Here is a 17028-nt window from a genome sequence, read left to right as displayed (position 1 = left end):
CTTGCTATGCTGTTACCCTAAAATGTCCTTTTTCAGTTTCAGCAGGTCAATATTCTACAGCCAAAGCCATCAGGCAGCCGTCTATAGTTGAGGCAGCTGCGTTCCTTACTCCTCATTGCAGAAAAGGAGAAACACACACGGAGGAACCATGAGGTATCTGAGTCCAAATGTTAGAAAGGACTTATTGTAGGATTTGGACTAGTACTGAATGAATGTGGCTTAAGATCTTTGCTCAGGAGTGGATGCTCTCAGAAAGTAGGGGTTATTCAATGATTGAGTGCAATAGTCAAGGTTCTCTAAGTAACAGAACTCACAGGATATGTATGTTGTAAAGGAGATTTATCAAATCCACTTAGACTCAGAAGCTGTGTATGATGCCAGGTGGCAGCTGCACGTGGGGAGCCAGAGGAACCAGCAGCTGGCCCAGTGCTCCGAGAGCTGGGATCTCAGAATAGGACCAACCAGTGATGTGCTCCCAGCCCACAACAGAAAGGCCAGGAAACTCCCTGGAGAATCCTGTCAATGTCCAGTTAGAAGAGCAAAGGAGCCAAAGTCCGATTTCTCTAGGTGAAAGTGAACACATCTTCACCCAGGAAGAACCCAGCACTGCTTTCTGCTCTCCTTCTTTTGTCCTTTATTCCATCCAGGCCCCGTCTGTTGGGCAGTGCCACCCACGTTCAAGGCAGGACTCCCCCCTCGGCTGTTGTTCCATTTGCCAGTCATCTCGTCCACACTGAGGGCATGTGATCCTAAGGGTCTTTTAACCCAGCCAAGTCGACAATCCAGATCACAATCACAATGAGCTTCTTAATAAGTCTTATCAATAAGATGGAAGAAGTGGAGCAGGGCTAAATCTGTAATCTGCAGAGACAGAGCGTTCACCCATACTATCTAGGATAGAAGGCTCTGTAACCATTTTTCTGGTTTCAACGATTTCCATGCTTCTGTCTATATTAAAATATAATTACAGAGTCCTGTTGTTTTTTTCTCAAACCATCAGAGCACAGATCTATCAACATTGTCTGTTGTTGATGTTCTGTGAAATTGTTTATATTTAGCAGAATGCCAAGGCCTAGCTGTGCACACCAGGCAAATTCCTGGCTGTCAAGGAATTCCTGGCTGTCTTCTCATCAGGGAAACTATTCCTCTTTCAAAATTCAGGAACTCTCCCCATAAATCCCTCCAACTGCTCCACCTTAAAGTTAGGCACTCCAGTTACATACTGTGTACTTCTCAAGAAACACAAGTCGGGCCAGGTTGGCATCTCTGTTAGAGAACATCCCTCAGGAAAGCTCACGTGTCGGCAATGCAGTAATGTTCAGAGGTGAAGTAAGTGGATAAATCCATGTAACTGTTGGCAGGTAGGGCATGGCCAGAGGAAGCAGGTCACTGGAGCATGGCCTTGGGTATCATATCTGTCCCTGGTCCCCTCCTGGCCCTCTCTTTCTGCTTCCCGGCTGCCATGAGCCCTGTCACCTTTGAGATTTTTGCCTTGGTGTCAGCAGACCGTGGACTGGACTCTGAGACCATGAACCACATAAACTTTTCTTCCTCTAAGTTGTTCTTGCCAGGTGTTTTGGTCACAGCAATTAAAAGCCAGCTAACCTCTATTTACTACTCTGTCTCCCTACTGGGCAGAGAGTTCTGGTAGCAGGACATTTTGTCTGGATTTGTTGTGTCTTCTGTCTTCTCACAAGTTCATTTTGAACTCTCCTCTGTGTCCAAATGTTCCTATGTCCTCTGGCTTGCAGTTTGTCTTCAATGGGGAGCTCTGCCAGGAGACGGGAGGAGGGGGCAAAGGAAGGGCTAGGTTATTATTCCTGTGGTCCCGTCTTGCGAGGTTGTCCTAAGATGTATGTATCATTACTTGCATCTCTAGGCAGGACATTTCTACAAGAGTCTCTCCTTCTGGGTCGAGGCACTATTTTCTTCCTTCTTCCCTTCAGGCCTGGGTGTGTGTGTGTGGGGGGGGGGGTAATAGCAATTCCTATCATAGGAGCCTGGGTACTCTACTGCCCCTAGAGGGCTGGATACATGCCATTATGAATAACCCTCCCTCCAGTTACCCTACTTTTCCAGTTATAGATGTGACTAGCGCACTGTCTTTCCATCTGGGTGTGTGCCTTCTTTTGTGCCAGATATTATTCTAGTTGCTGAGAAAAAGACCTTCCCCTAATGGGTGTATATTGTGCACCCGGGCCAGTGCCTGGCACTCAGTCCTATAGCTGGATATATTTATTCTTCATACTAAATCATTTCTTTTTCCTGTCTTAACAGTGCTTTCCAGGTGGTGGGAAAGAGAGTGTCAGTGATATATGGCACAGGGGGGTATTACTGGACTACATGACTGTGAGCAGGGATCCAGAAAGGGTGCTCTAAATTGAAACAAAGAATATAATTATTTCCATCTAAAGATACTTGCTCTCATATAATAGCTTCAAAGACATTACAAATATCTTATCTGTGTGAGATATTTTTAAGTGGATACAGAAAGGGAGTGTCATAGGGGCTTGCCTGGCAGACCCACTAACTGTGTTCAGCACAACTCACCATTCCCTGGAGAATTATCCCACGTGTGAAGTTTCAAGGTGGATTTTTAATGTGTTTTGTAAACAGCCACATTTATTTACCTAAATAGCATAGAATCATGTTAAACATATTATTTGCAATCTATTGCAAAGTCATCCTTCTATATCTGACTTCATTTTCAACCAAATAACTCCCATAACTGAGACAAGGAGACATAACTATGTTTTTATTCTACTTGACCTTTAAAATGGTCAGATTGGCTGCAAACTAGCTGAGATTCTACATTTAGAACCATCTCTGAGGAAGATCACTAAAGGAAGACAGTGTTGGCATCTATAGCTGAAGACAGTATTAGCACAAAGATGATTCAATCATTTCTCCATGCCACGGAGGTTTCACCTGATTGTTCTCCAGCTGTTCCATATTAAAATAAATTGCACACATTTAAAAGAGCTGGTAAACAGGGTAATCATGATTCATATGCTCTCACATCTTAATAGTCAATTTTGTACAGAATTACTTGGCATTTAGATTAGATGGGTAGCACATTAAAAAATTCCACTAAAGCTGGGTGTGGTGACACACACTTGTAATCCCAGCACTTGGGAGGCCGTGACAGGAGGGTTGTGGTTCATAGACAGCCTCAGCTACTTAGTGAGGACCTTTGCAACTCAGTGAGACCCTGTTTCAAAATAAAGGATAAAAAATAGGGCTGGGATGTAGCTCGAATGTAGAATGCTCTTGGGTTCCATTCCCAGTGCTAAAAAAGAAAGAAAGAAAGAAAGAAAGAAAGAAAGAAAGAAAGAAAGAAAGAAAGAAAGAAAGAAAGAAAATTCTACTAAAGGGACTTCAGATAGATAAAAAGAGAAATCAGTAGAATAGTGGCAGGGTATTGAGGAAGGGAGGTGGGAAGGGAATAGGAGGATTGATTGAAGCAGTTCAAATAATGTTATGTCCATGTGTGAAGGTATCACCACCAATCACACTAAATGTACAGGGAGAGAAAGGGAGTGGGGGATGCCGAGGGAAAGGGACCAAGTGATGTGTGCATGTTGGATGTATCACTTTGAATTGCACTGTGGTGCACAATTACAGTGCACCAACAAAAGTGTAAAAAGGTAAATCCCATTTAATTGGTTCAAACAGTGGGAAAAGTGTCCTTGAGAATATTTTTAACACCCTGTTTATGCAAGATGATATAAAAATGTTACAAAATAATCATAGTCTGTCCTTGAAAGACATATAAAACAGAAATTTTTATTTTTATTTTTATTTTTTTTGGTGGTGCCGGGGTTCCTGGAAACCCTTCTACCTCCGGGCTACACTCCCAGACACCTATTTTTTATACTTTTATTTGGAAACAGGGGCTCTTAAGCCAGTGAGGCTGGCTTCAAACCTGCATGATCCTCCTGTCTCTGCCTCCTAAACATGGGATTACAAGAGTGTGCCACCACTCCCAGCAGTTTTGTTTTTTTAAAAGGAAAGTCATGGTTTATCTGGAAGATCTCAGATTTTCTTAGAAATATTATCTCTGTTTCAATGTGAAATAGGAACAGACCTCTATACATTCCTAACATGTGTTTAGAAAAAGGAATAAGAAGTGAATCAAAACTAATAATGAGATAATTTTTAATATTCTATCAGTAAATTTTGTTTCCTACTAAGAGCTTTAATTCAGAAAGTACTGAAATAGATGACCTAAAAGCCTAAATGTCCAGTGAAGAATATATTATGCATGTATTACACACACACACACACACACACACACACACACACACACACACACACACACCATAGTTCAGGCCTGGAATGCTCCCCAAAGACCCCAGCATGGCACTCCCAGGAAGTGGCAGAAACTTTAAGAGGGGCCTATTGGGGAACTTAGGTCATTGGGGCAAGTCCTCAAGGGGGCTGTAAAACCCCAGCCCCTTCCTCTTTCTTTCTCTTTGGCTTCCCTGCCATCAGGCAGATAGCTCTGCTCTACCACAAGCTTCTACCTTAATGTGCTGCCTTCCATAGGCTCCAAACCACAATCTCAACTGACCACTGGTTGAAACTTCTGGAACTGTGAGCCAAGTTAAAACTTTTGTCTTTATAAATTAACTATTATTCCATTATAGTAGTGGAAATATAACATACACACACACACACACACACACACACACACACAAAATCACATGATAAGTTTGTAAAATAAAACATTTTAAATCCAGTTCATAATGTAAACCTACATAACTACTCAAAATGCTTTCTCTTTGTGCAACCAATGACTGGAAAAAGAAACAATAAAACTCTGAACCAAGTATTAATTTTACTTCTCAATTAGCTTTCATTTAATGACTGAAGTAAAATAATCACTTGATATCATGGTTTATAAAGGTCTTATTTAGTATGAAGTTTATTAATAAGGAACACAAGACAAATGAAATGATATTGATTAAGTATATATGCTATTATCTTTTTCCTGGCACTTTTAGCTGCTGTGTTTTGTGGCACATTCAAGGACTTGGGACACACCTGTGGTCTCCCCAAATGGTGTGTTAACTCCAACATCACTCTTATATTCCACCCATGTCTTTGTTATATCTTTTTCCTTGGCTTTAAGTTCTGCATTCATTCAATTCCTTGTCCACAAAATAATCAAAATAAGAAAGACTCTTTATCCTAATATTGATAGGCTGTGATTTGTAGTATAATTTCACAATTAATTTGTTTTCTAAGCCGGGCGTGGTGGTGCACACTTGTAATTCCAGCGCTTGGGAGGCTGAGACAGGAGGATCACACAGGTTCAAAGCCAGCCTCAGCTACTTCATGAGGCTCTCAGCAACTTAGGGAGACCATGCTTCCAAATAAAGTATAAAATAGGTCTGGGAGTATAGCCCAGAGGTAGAAAGTCCCTGGGTTTCACTCTCAGTGCCACACACACAAAAAAATATTGTAAAAAGAATTTTGTTTTCTTTCATGTTTTAAAAGTATCTCTCTTGTCCTCACGGGTTTGCGACCTCAGGCCTGTGCAGGCGCTTGGGGCCTCCTGATCAGGATTCCTCCCCAGGCGCGGTGGATGGAGGCCTGGGAGAGCTCGGAACCCCATAGACTAGTTTCAAATGCCAGCTCTGCCAGTAATTAGCCTGTGACGTTGAGTGCCCAATTACCCGCCATCGGTGAGCTCAGCCGTCGGGGAGAGGTGCCCCAGCGCTACGTCTGTGGCATCTGCATTGGCCTGCACTCGAGGCCCCGCTTCATGACCGCCTTTGCCTATGGGAACCACTACCTCAGCTGCACCTCACCGTGTCCCGACGACCGCCAGCTCTGCCGCATCAACTTGAGCCTCAGCGTGGTGGAGAACCTCGGCTGCTAGTGATCACCTGCATCTCCTCCTGAGGACTCCACCATGCATGGACATGCTTACATTGTGGTCATCGCGGCTTCTCAGCCACACGCTCCTCGCCTGCACGCCTCGGCGGCTGACCCTGCAACGCACAGTAAGGCAGGAGGATCGCAAGTCCTACAGCTGGAAACAGCAGCTCTTCGCCGTCTACTTCGTCTCCTTGGCGCTGGCTGTCTACTTTCGGCACAGCATGTATTGTGAGGCTGGCGTGTACACCGTCTTTGCCATCCTGGAGTCTACTGTTGTTCTAACCACACGGCTTTCCACGTGTGACAGCGTGGTGGGACTTCCGGAACAACGAGTTGTTCATAACCTCTCAGCCTGAGGAAAAAGGATTCTGAGGAAAAACGATTCTAAACCCTTCTCTGGTACTGGGAGGAGGCAGCCCACTGCCCAGGAACAAGAAATCACTCTGGCCTTCTCCTTCCCCGTGTATCCTCTCTTGGTCTTTCTGAAGCTGGGGAGTGAGAAGGGCAGGGACAAGGCTGATCCCAGCACTGCTGGCTTTTCCCCAACCCTCACACAGGCACAGTGGCGGTCAAGCAACATCATCTTTAACTGAGAGGCTTCAAGAAGCTGAGCTGTAAGGAGAGCTCTCAGTGCTAAAAAAAAAAAAAAAAGAAAGAAAAAAAAAAAAAAAGGACTGAGGTTCCTGACCACCATTCCATTTTGGGCCTTTAAAAAGCCACCTTTTAGCCGGGCATGGTGGTGCACTCTTGTAATCCCCACGCTTGGGAGTCTGAAACAGAAGTATTGCACAGTTTCAAAGCCAGCCTCAGGTACTTAGTGAGGCTCTCTGCAACTTAGTGAGACCCTGTTTCCAAATAAAATATAAAATAGGTCTGAGAGTATAGCCCCAAGGTAGAAAGCCTCTGGATTCCACCCCCAGTACCACCAAAAAAAAAAAAAAAAAAAAAGCCACCTTTCACCGAGGTCAGAGACTGCTGAACAGTGGCTGCAACCTGAAAACCACAACCATTTCTCTCTAGGTGATTCATGTGTCTAATGATCTACTGTGCCCTTCCAGGCCTGCGGCTTAGTCTTCTGCTCAGTTTGCCCGGGGGTTCTAGACTCAGTTCAGCTCTTTGATCTGGTATGGCCCTACGGTGTGTACCCTTCTCTATCCAAGCCTCAGTGCCCATGTGTATGATATGGGAATTGTTCTGTGATTTCCAAGGGCCCTGCCAAGTGTGGCTGTGATGCCATCTGATAAGAGGTGGTGTTCTGCCCCTGAAGGATGGCCCCTATTAGAAAAAGCACCAGCACAGCATGTATTTCTCTTCCATTCTGAAATCACTGTCAGGCACAGCTCCTTGCCCCCACATGGGCTCCCTAGTGTCCACCTTCCTTCCTGCCCCAGGTCCTGAGCTCTTTTGACTCTACATTCTATTTCAAGTGAAAATAATTATTTTGCTGGGCGTGGTGGCGCACACTTGTAATCCCCGCGCTTGGGAGGCGGAGACAGGAGGATCGCGCAGGTTCGAAGCCAGCAGCGCGTGCTAGCTTAGGAGACCCTGTTTCCAAAAATGAAAATGTAAAAATAGGTCTGGGAGTGTAGCCTGGAGGTAGAAGGGCTTCCAGGAACCCCAGTACCACCAAATAAATAAATAAATAAATAAATAAATAAATAAATAAATAAATGGTACAGACTTTAAAAAAAAAAGAAAAGAATTATTTTATTTTGCCATCAGAAAAAAAAAGTATCTCTCTTGATGAGTACACTCTCTGAAATTAGCCCACTAATTGATATTAATTAAGCTAGGTACTATACAAAATAAGGATTACTGAGATTAAAAAAAGAAAAAGAAGACATGGACTTCAAGGGGTTGGCAATGTAAGAACACAAACTACCGAATGATATTGCAGAGTAAGTGAACAGTAAGTAAAATCAATTTTTCAGATAAATTGTAATGATCTGGGCAAGGGAATCAAGAAAAAGTATAAAATGGATCACTTTTATACCAAAAGAAATTATGAAGGAGAAGGTACAGAGATGGATAAAAACCACAGCAACAAGGAAGCTGATGCATCACACAGCGGCAAGGAGAGATGCTTGCTCAGAGCAAACCACTACAAAGGGCAGTGGGGATGAGACCAGAAATGCCCAGGTGAAGCCACAGCCGCCCAGACAGACAGTACAGGGGTTGTCAGGGTCACAGGTTCTGAGGCCGGACAGTTTTGCCACCAACATGCCTCAGTCTCCTCATCTATAAAAAAGGATGAACTCAGTACTTGGGAGTCTGCGACAGGGGGATCGCAGGTTGAGACCGGCCTCCAGCAACATAGGCCCTCTGCAACTTAGTGAGAACCTGTTTCAAAATAATAAAAGAAAATGGGGTTGAGCATGTAGCTCAGTGGTAGACTGCCCTTGGCTTCAATCTCCAGTACCACTCACACAAAAGAAAATGAAAACAGCAACCACCACTGATAGTTCTAATTGGTATGAAATGGGAAAACTCCTTTCTCCTTTCACAGAGCACAGTACACATCAAGGGATCAAAATAGAAGAGCCATCATTACCGGCCATGCTGAGCGGTATGGCTCTTGTTGAAGGTCCTTGGTGTGAGATGATATGATGAATTACTCATATGGAAAAATACTCCTCACTCTTGTCCAGATGGAGGAAGTTCCCCATCCCCTCCATGCAGCCTCTCAACGTCCTTAGCAATGTGACAGCACAGATCTGAACTGGTTTCTTACACAGCTGCATCATCCCATTACAACAGAGGACTCCAGAAGCAGCTACAGGTTCCCAATAATGCCCCAGTGTCCTCTCTCACACCTAATCTACTTCTGTACACACATCTTGAACATAAATTTGATTCAATAACAACTTAGATTTCAATAGTGATGACATGTGTTAGTCTGGACAATTATTTTCTCTAAGGTCAATTTTCTTACATATAAAAATGCAAATAATAAATGCAAATTTTATATGTGGCCTGGTGCTTAAATGAGACAACTAAAGCCAAAGTATCTAACCAAAAGAGAGCTGGGCACACTATACTTCTTGGCAGGCACTGGGATCTAGTTTAATTATAACATACAGCATAAAATAAACAGAGCTAACTGAATCATCATCATAACCGTATGAGAGAGATGTTGTCATTCCCATTTTACACATGAGGAAACTGAGGTTCAGAAAGGCTAAATAACTTGCTGGGTCACTGATGTCAAGGACAGCAAGGCTGCATCTGAACCAGCAGCCCCACTCCAGGATTTCACATCACCATCTCCTCCTCAGAACCGAGAGAGGGCAACAGCAGGGCCAGCATCAACCCCCAGCCCAGCAGATCTCTCATTGCCTTTGGTTGACATAAAGCCACAATTTAAGGGAAACGTTTTGTGTTCTCTGAGAGTCATTTACTTATTATCCTATGTTTTATCCTTAATGTCAGAAGCTGCCAGCCACTGCTGGTTTCGAGAGGCTATAGTAGTCAACCAAGGTCCCAATGGTCCACCCACCCTTGTGTCTCTTCTCCTTCCAGAAGAACACATTTTGGTCAAAATTCCCATCTTTTGCCTCCTCTCTCCTAGCTATGACCAAACTAAATTTGCAACCAGGAGCCAGGTGCAGTGGTGCCCAGTACTATGGAGGCTGACACAGGAAGATTGCATGTTTGAAGCCAGCCTAAGAACTTAGACAGATCTTCAGCCACTTAGAAATAAACTGTTTCAAATTTTTTTAAAAAAGTGGTGAAGGTGTAGCTGGAGGCATAGTGCCCCTGGGTTCAAGCCCCAGTACAATTTTATTTTTCACTTGGGATGTCTGTGTGCCTCTGTGTGCCACTGTGCACACCTGAACCGTGTAGGTGTCGTTTTTCTGTTCGAGTCCTCACTTCCCTCAGTCTTTCCCTCACATTCTGTGCCAACAGTAATTTTTCTGTCCTAAACACCTCCTACTCTTCCCCACGCATTTCTGTTTTGCTTATCTTGGGGAGCTTCCCGTTTCTTTGCTTTGACTACACAAGGCCTGGCCTTTTGATGTGAGTTTCCCCAGAACATTAATGTACCTGAAACCATTCACTTACATTTTTTTGAAGACCTACATCCAGCCCTTTACTGGGGAAAATAAATGTAACTTGCTTCTGAGAAGAGTTCAAGCCTTTGTACCTTTTTTATAGTATGACGATCAACTGCTCTCTTAAGTCTATGACATGTCTTAAAATATATGTTGAAACATCTGCCGCCTCACTGAGCAGCCAGAAGCTATCTGTTTAAATCATGACTCACTCTTCACTGATCCAGGGCGATATTCTGTCTTGACTCTTCCAGGTGCCTCCTGTACTTCTGGAGACAGGAAGTGCAATTCCCATAGGAAAGTGCAATTCCCATAGGGATAGTGTGTTTCTCCTCCACACTAAGCTAAGTCAGCCCTGCTAACAGGCTGGAAGGTCAAGTGCTTCCCAGAGAAGAGGAGCCTCATCTGATTTTCCATGTGATTCTTGGACACACAGCATGTTTCAAATGAACGAAACACATCTACCTAGGATAACAGTACTTTTTAAATTTCCCCCACTGCTTCCAGATTCTCTCTGTAGCTGTACCAGTAAGCAGATGGGCAACTGGCTAGAAGATCACAGATTATGTTGAGAGTTCTGCAAATCAAACAAACCAGACCAAATACAACATTTTAAACTACATTAGGGAAATAGATGAGTCATTTGTCTTTTAGACTGACACCATGATACTTATCCTGAACTACCATGACCAATTATCTTATGAAGCTCAGTTTTATTTAAATTTATCTTACTTCAATTTCAATAATTGATAATTTGCGTTTCTATTTTGACTTGTTTTGCTTTCTGTAGTTAAAACAGTTATAATAGTGGTTTCTAGCAATCACAGTTCCTTCCATCTGTGGGCAGTTCATGGTCCCATTAGGACAACTTTAAGCCATACTACAATGGTGAGTGTTACCTGAGACCTCTGGGTGGGGGGTGGGAGGAGTTCTTTCAATTCTACGTAAACATTGTGTGCCTGAACCCAGGTGTGCTAGTGCTTGATTTTCCAGTACTCGGGAGGCGAGACTGGAGGACCACAGGTTTGAGACCAGCATCAACAACTTATTGAGGTCCTCCACAACTTAATGGAGTCCTGTTTTAAAATAAAAAATAAAATAAAGCTGAGGATTGAATGCCCCTGGATTCAATTCCCAATACCACCAGAAAAAAAAAATTGTGCCTGTTGGATACCAATTATGTCCTAACTGGGGTTTCCTGACACCCAGAACTAGTTTGAACCCACAACAAAACGTGATCCCTACAGCCTGGACCTCACAAATTAAAACAGCCCTCAACTGTGTGCAATACAGTTGTTGTCTTTAAGACAGAATCTCCATCCAGCCTTGAAGTTAGTGAGGGTTCCAGCCAGAGATACATTCTCTTTTTTTTTTTTTTTTTTTTTTTTTTTTTGGTGGTACTGGGGTTCCCGGAAGCCCTTCTACCTTCGGGCTACACTCCCAGACCTATTTTTACATTTTTTTATTTGGAAACAGGGTCTCCTAAGCCAGCGCGTGCGGCTGGCTTCGAACCTGTGCGATCCTCCTGTCTCTTTACAGGTGAGTAAATTGGTTAAGTGAAGACTAGGAGCCAGGCCCTATGGACCATGCCTGTAATCCCGTAACTTGGGGGACTGAGACAGGAGGATCCCAGATGTGAGGACAGCCTCAGCAATTTAGCAAGACCCTCAACAACTTAGCAAGACCTGTTTCAAAATAAAATGGCTGGGGGTAGAGTTTGGAGACAGAATGACCTTGGAGCCAATTTCCAGTACAGAAGAAGAAGAAGAAGAAGAAGAAGAAGAAGAAGAAGAAGAAGGAGGAGGAGGAGGAGGAGGAGGAGGAGGAGGAGGAGGAGGAGGAGGAGGAGGAGGAGGAGGAGGAGGAGAGAAAGAAGGAGGAGGAAGAGGAGGAGGAGGAGGAGAAAAGAAGAAGGAGGAGGAGGAGGAAGAGGAGGAGGAGCAGGAGGAAAGGAGGAGGAGGAGAAAAATTCTGGGGGATATACAAGACCAAGTTCCTACAATCCTCTGATCACGTTTGTCAACTGATCAATGCATACCTTGTTTAAAGTGTTTCTGATACCTTATTTAAAATTATTATTCATTTAACATATATTATTTATTTAATAATATATTTGTTGCATAAGTATATATTACTTTATTTGTTACCAATAATATCACAGTCTTTGAATGATTTAAAGCTGGGGCTTCTGAAGCCATTTTTATTGTGTAGGTTCATTTGTGAATGCCCAGTAAAACAAGCCAGTTTCATCTGCATTGAAAATCTGTTCCTCCACCTAACCCTTCTATATAACACTTGGCAGATATTTTAAAATTTTTATTCTGCAGTCTAAGCTGTAGACTTTCCCTGCTTGCAAGTTCCACATTTAAGTGCTGCACAGCCTTTTGAAATGGGCGAGCCACCCAGTGCTGACTTAGAAGGGCTTAACATTTTCTTGAACCTGGGTACCATGACTAGCCCTTCAGTTTCTCTGCCTTTAGCCTCACAACTCTGATATCCACTATACTTGTTAGTCAGTCATTATCTCAATGAATTCACAAATTTGGTCACTTCTTAATTTTTCCCATAGTTTCATCAAAACATACGGATGCTATTTTTTACTTTCCTGAGTGGCCTCCTATTGAGCAGTGAGTTTCTTTTTCCTTTTTGGATGATATACTTTATTATTGACTGACTAACAAACTCAGTCAACAGTACTCATAACTCATGCCTGAAGGAAGCTTCTCTAAACACATATTTTCTCCACAAGACACATGATGGCTTTCTTAAGTTTAGGAACACTAGACAGCACTTTGGCATAAGTCTTATGGCCATTCAAACAGTGAAATTGCCAAAAAAAAAAGCACAAAAATGCAAAAAAAAAAATGGCACTAAACAGATGGCAAAAGGACTCTTGTTGAAGTACGAGAGCTGTGAAACAGGAAGGCAAAGTGTGGCCACATTCAACCTCATGTCGATTCAACCTCATGTTGGGACATGTATGTCTGGCAACTCAAATTCTTAGCTGATTTGAAATTTCCATGAGTGATAATGAAAGCTGCATGAGTATGGTTTTGGGGATTACAAATACATTAGCAAGCTGGCCAATTCACAAAAATAGAATCTGGAATTCAACGTCAGGCAGTCTGTCCAGAGCATGCATGGTATGACTGTATGTACCTCCATAATGACTAGAAGATAGATAATGCCAATAACAGAAAACAGAGGCGAGACAATGAGTTTCCCAGGCCATATTCACATGCTGAGATGGATTAGTGATATCAGATTAGAGGATTCCAGAATAAGGATGGGAATATGTGTGTTAGCATGAAATCTGGAAGGCTTAGACTTCTGGTAGCAATGGAGGCAAATTGAAATGAGATGCATGGGGCACTGCTCCTGTCTTTCTATTTGAGTGGGGAGCATAGAACTTCCATGGACCAGTGAGATGACACTGGCAGCTCTTCTAATGTGCAATGCCCGGGGCTGACCGGAAGGCTCTCAGATGATTAGGTATTGTTTGATTAGGTGTTTGCTTAGGCAGGTGGGGTATGGCTGGAGGAGGTAGGTCCCTGGAGGTGGAACCTTGAGGTACTATATGTGTCCCTCGTGTCTGTCTGTCTGTCTGCCTGTCTCTCTCTCTCTCTCTCTCTTTCTCTCTCTCTCTCCACCCCACTGCTCTCTGCTTTCAGTTGCCATAAGCTGAGCAGAACTTTTCCTTGACTACACCCTGTTTGTTTTTGCCTTGGAGCCACCTATATCCATGGACTAAACATCTGACACCATGAGCCAAAATAACCTTTGTTCTCCTCTAAATTGTTCTTCTCAGATATTTTGGTTACAGTAATGAAAAGATAACTATCACAGTTGTTAGGAACCCTGACAAGATAAAAATCTAGGAATTGCTTCCAAGCTATTCTTGATAAAGATGCTAAGAAAGACTCAATTCTTAGGGTTATTTAAGGACTCTAAGAGTTTTGTAATCTCATTATCACTTGGGAAAAAACCAGTAAATTTAGGGCTACCCCAGCATAGATCTCTTTGAGCAATTTATGATCCATAGAAACTAGGTCATACAATACCTTAAGTAATTATGGGACCAAGAAGAGGTCAAACCTGGGGAGTTCTATGGTATATTTTCTTTCCGTTTCAATACATTCTTTGTGAGGAAATTGGTTACTTGTCCTAGTCAATCAGAGGATAAAGTAGTTCCTTGGATAATTTAATAAAAATAAACAAGGTCTCAAAATATATCATAAAAATGGAAATCTACAAACAAAATCACTCAGGTACTTGCCCCTGAGATGAAGGAGAAAGAATAGGAATTTTTTAAATGTAGTTAAGGGAGGCAAATTTATATCTTAACATTGTTTCATTTCTTGGGAGAATGGGAAGAATTCTAAATGATTCTTTGGGTGCATCAGAAATATGGGTATTTGTTTTATTTTGTCCTCTATATACTTTTTCCCTATTTTTTTTCTTTTAACAATTTTTTATTGAACATAAATAGTATACATTTAAACTATATTTGGTGCCCTCTCCCCCCCGCCCCCGTTTTCCCTTCCCCCCTCCCACCAATGGTTGTCCAGGTTAACCATGTCTTATTCATAATTTTATACATGTTCAGATGTAGACCCTCATTAATCAAGATCAGCCTTCCTCCTCTCCTATTTTTCCATTCAAACTTAGCTAGTATTTCCCCTCTAATATCTGGAGTCCCACTGGTATCCTTTGTGTTTCCTAGTTTGGGCATATTAGAGGAAACATATGTATCTTCTCCTTCTGTGCTTGGCTGATCTCACTTAACATAATGTTCTCCAGGGTTTTCCATCTGCTTGCAAATGATATAATTTTGTTCTTTCTTATGGCTGAATAGAATTCCATTGTGTGTATTTCCCACAGTTTTGCTATCCATTTATCTGTTGATGGTGATCTGGGCTGGTTCCATATTTTTGCTATTACAAATTGTGCTTCTATGAACATAGGTATGCATATGTTGCTGTATTTCTCTGAATTCAACCCCTTTGGAAAGATACCTAGGAGTGGTATAGCTGGATCATATGGTGGATCTATTCCCACCTTTCTTAGGAATCTCCACACAGATCTCCATAGTGGCTGGACTAGTTTGCACTCCCACCAACAGTGTAAAAGAGTTCCTCTTTCCCCACATCCTCGCCAGCATTTGTTGTTGTTTGATTTCTTTATGCTTGCCACTCTGACTGAGGTTAGATGGAATCTCAGTGTAGTTTTGATTTGCATCTCCCTGATGGCCAGTGATGAAGAACATCTTTTCATGTATCCATTGGCCCTTTGTATCTCTTCTTTTGTGAAGTGTCTATTTAGTTCATTAGCCCATTTCTTGATTGGGTTGTTTATTTTGCTAGTGTAGAGTCTTTTGAGCTCTTTGTATATTCTGGATATTAGCCCCCTATCAGAATGGTGGCTGGTAAAGATCCTTTCCCATTCTGTAGGCTTCCTCTTTAGGTTATTGATAGTTTCCTTTGATGAGAAGAAACTTTTTAGTTTGATGCTATCCCACCTGTTTATTCTTGCTTTAATTTCCTGAGCTTTGGAGGTTTTGTTGAGAAAGTTACTGCCTGTGCCAATATGTTGTAGTGTTGAACCTATGCTCTCCTCTACTAACTTCACAGTCTCAGGTCTAATTTCTAAGTCTTTGATCCATCTTGAGTTGATTCCTGTGTTTGGTGAGATATAGGAGTTTAGATTCATCTTTTTACAAATGGATAGCCAGTTCTCCCAGCACCACTTGTTGAAAAGGCTGTCTTTTCTCCAGCGTATGTGTTTTGCCCCTTTGTCAAAGATTAATTGACTAAAGATGTGTGGGTTTGTTTCTGTATCTTCTATTCTAATCCACTGGTCAGTATATCTGTTTTTGTGCCAGTACCATGCTGTTTTTACTACTATTGCTCTATAGTATAGTTTGAAGTCTGGGATTGTAATGCCTCCTGCATGTTTCTTATTATTGAGGATTGCTTTGGCTATTCTAGGTCTTTTCTTTCTCCATATGAAGGTCATGATTGATTTTTCTAGGTCTCTGAAGAATGTCACTGGTATTTTAATGGGAATTGCATTAAACCTATAGATCAGTTTTGGCAGAATGGCCATTTTGATGATATTTATTCTGCCTATCCATGAGCACGGGAGATCTTTCCATCTTCCAAGGTCTTCTTCTATTTCTTTCTTTAATGTTTTATAGTTTTTGTTGTAGAGATCTTTTACATCTTGGGTTAGGTTTATTCCTAGGTATTTTATTGGTTTTGAGGTTATAGTGAATGGAATTGTTTTCTTTGTTTCTTTCATTGTGGATTCGTTGTTGGCAGAAAGAAAAGCCACTGATTTCTTTAGGCTGATTTTGTAACCTGCGACTTTGCTGAATTTGTCAATCAGCTCCAGAAGTCTTTTGGTTGAGTTCTTTGGGTCTTCCAGATAAAGGATCATGTCATCTGCGAATAAGGATAATTTAAATTCCTCTCTTCCTATGTGAATTCCTTTGATTTCCTTCTCTTGTCTGATTGCTGCAGCAAGAGTCTCAAGGACTATATTGAAAAGGAGTGGTGATAGTGGGCATCCTTGTCTTGTTCCTGACTGTAGCTGAAATTCTTGCAGTTTTTCCCCATTCAATATAATGTTGGCTTTGGGTTTGCAGTATATTGCCTTAATGATGTTGAAGTACTTTCCTTCTATCCCAAAATTTTGCAGTGTTTTTAACATAAATGGGTGTTGGATTTTGTCGAATGCTTTTTCAGCATCTATTGCTATGATGGTGTGGTTTTTGTTCTTGGCTCTATTTATGTGGTGAATAACATGTATTGATTTGCGTATGTTGAACCAGCCTTGTTTTTCTGGGATGAAACCGACTTGGTCATGCTGTATTATTTTCTTGATATAGTTTTGAATGCGTATAGCTAATATTTTGTTTAAAATTTTTGCATCTATGTTCATTAAGGATATTGATCTGTAGTTTTCCTTTCTTGAGGTGTCTTTATTTGGTTTGGGGATTAATGTGATACTGGCCTCATAGAAGGAATTTGGGAGAGTTCCATCTCTTTCAACTTCCTGGAACATGTTGTGTAGTATTAGTATTAGTTGT

At 41.9% G+C, this 17028-nt stretch overlaps 1 pseudogene across 1 annotated transcript; it reads left to right on the top strand.

Annotated features, from left to right (window-relative positions):
- Positions 1–319: 319 nt before the first annotated feature.
- Positions 320–6258, top strand: LOC308269564 (post-GPI attachment to proteins factor 2-like; annotated as a pseudogene). Its single transcript has 3 exons — positions 320–464; positions 1162–1311; positions 5671–6258. The product of its transcript is annotated as a post-GPI attachment to proteins factor 2-like (transcript).
- Positions 6259–17028: the final 10770 nt, after the last annotated feature.

Source organism: Muscardinus avellanarius (assembly GCF_963383645.1).
Source record: "Muscardinus avellanarius genome assembly, chromosome: 11".
NCBI classification, from domain to species: Eukaryota; Metazoa; Chordata; class Mammalia; order Rodentia; family Gliridae; genus Muscardinus; species Muscardinus avellanarius.
The sequence above is the reverse complement of the archived record's forward strand: the minus strand, read 5'-3'. Positions and strand labels throughout refer to the sequence as shown.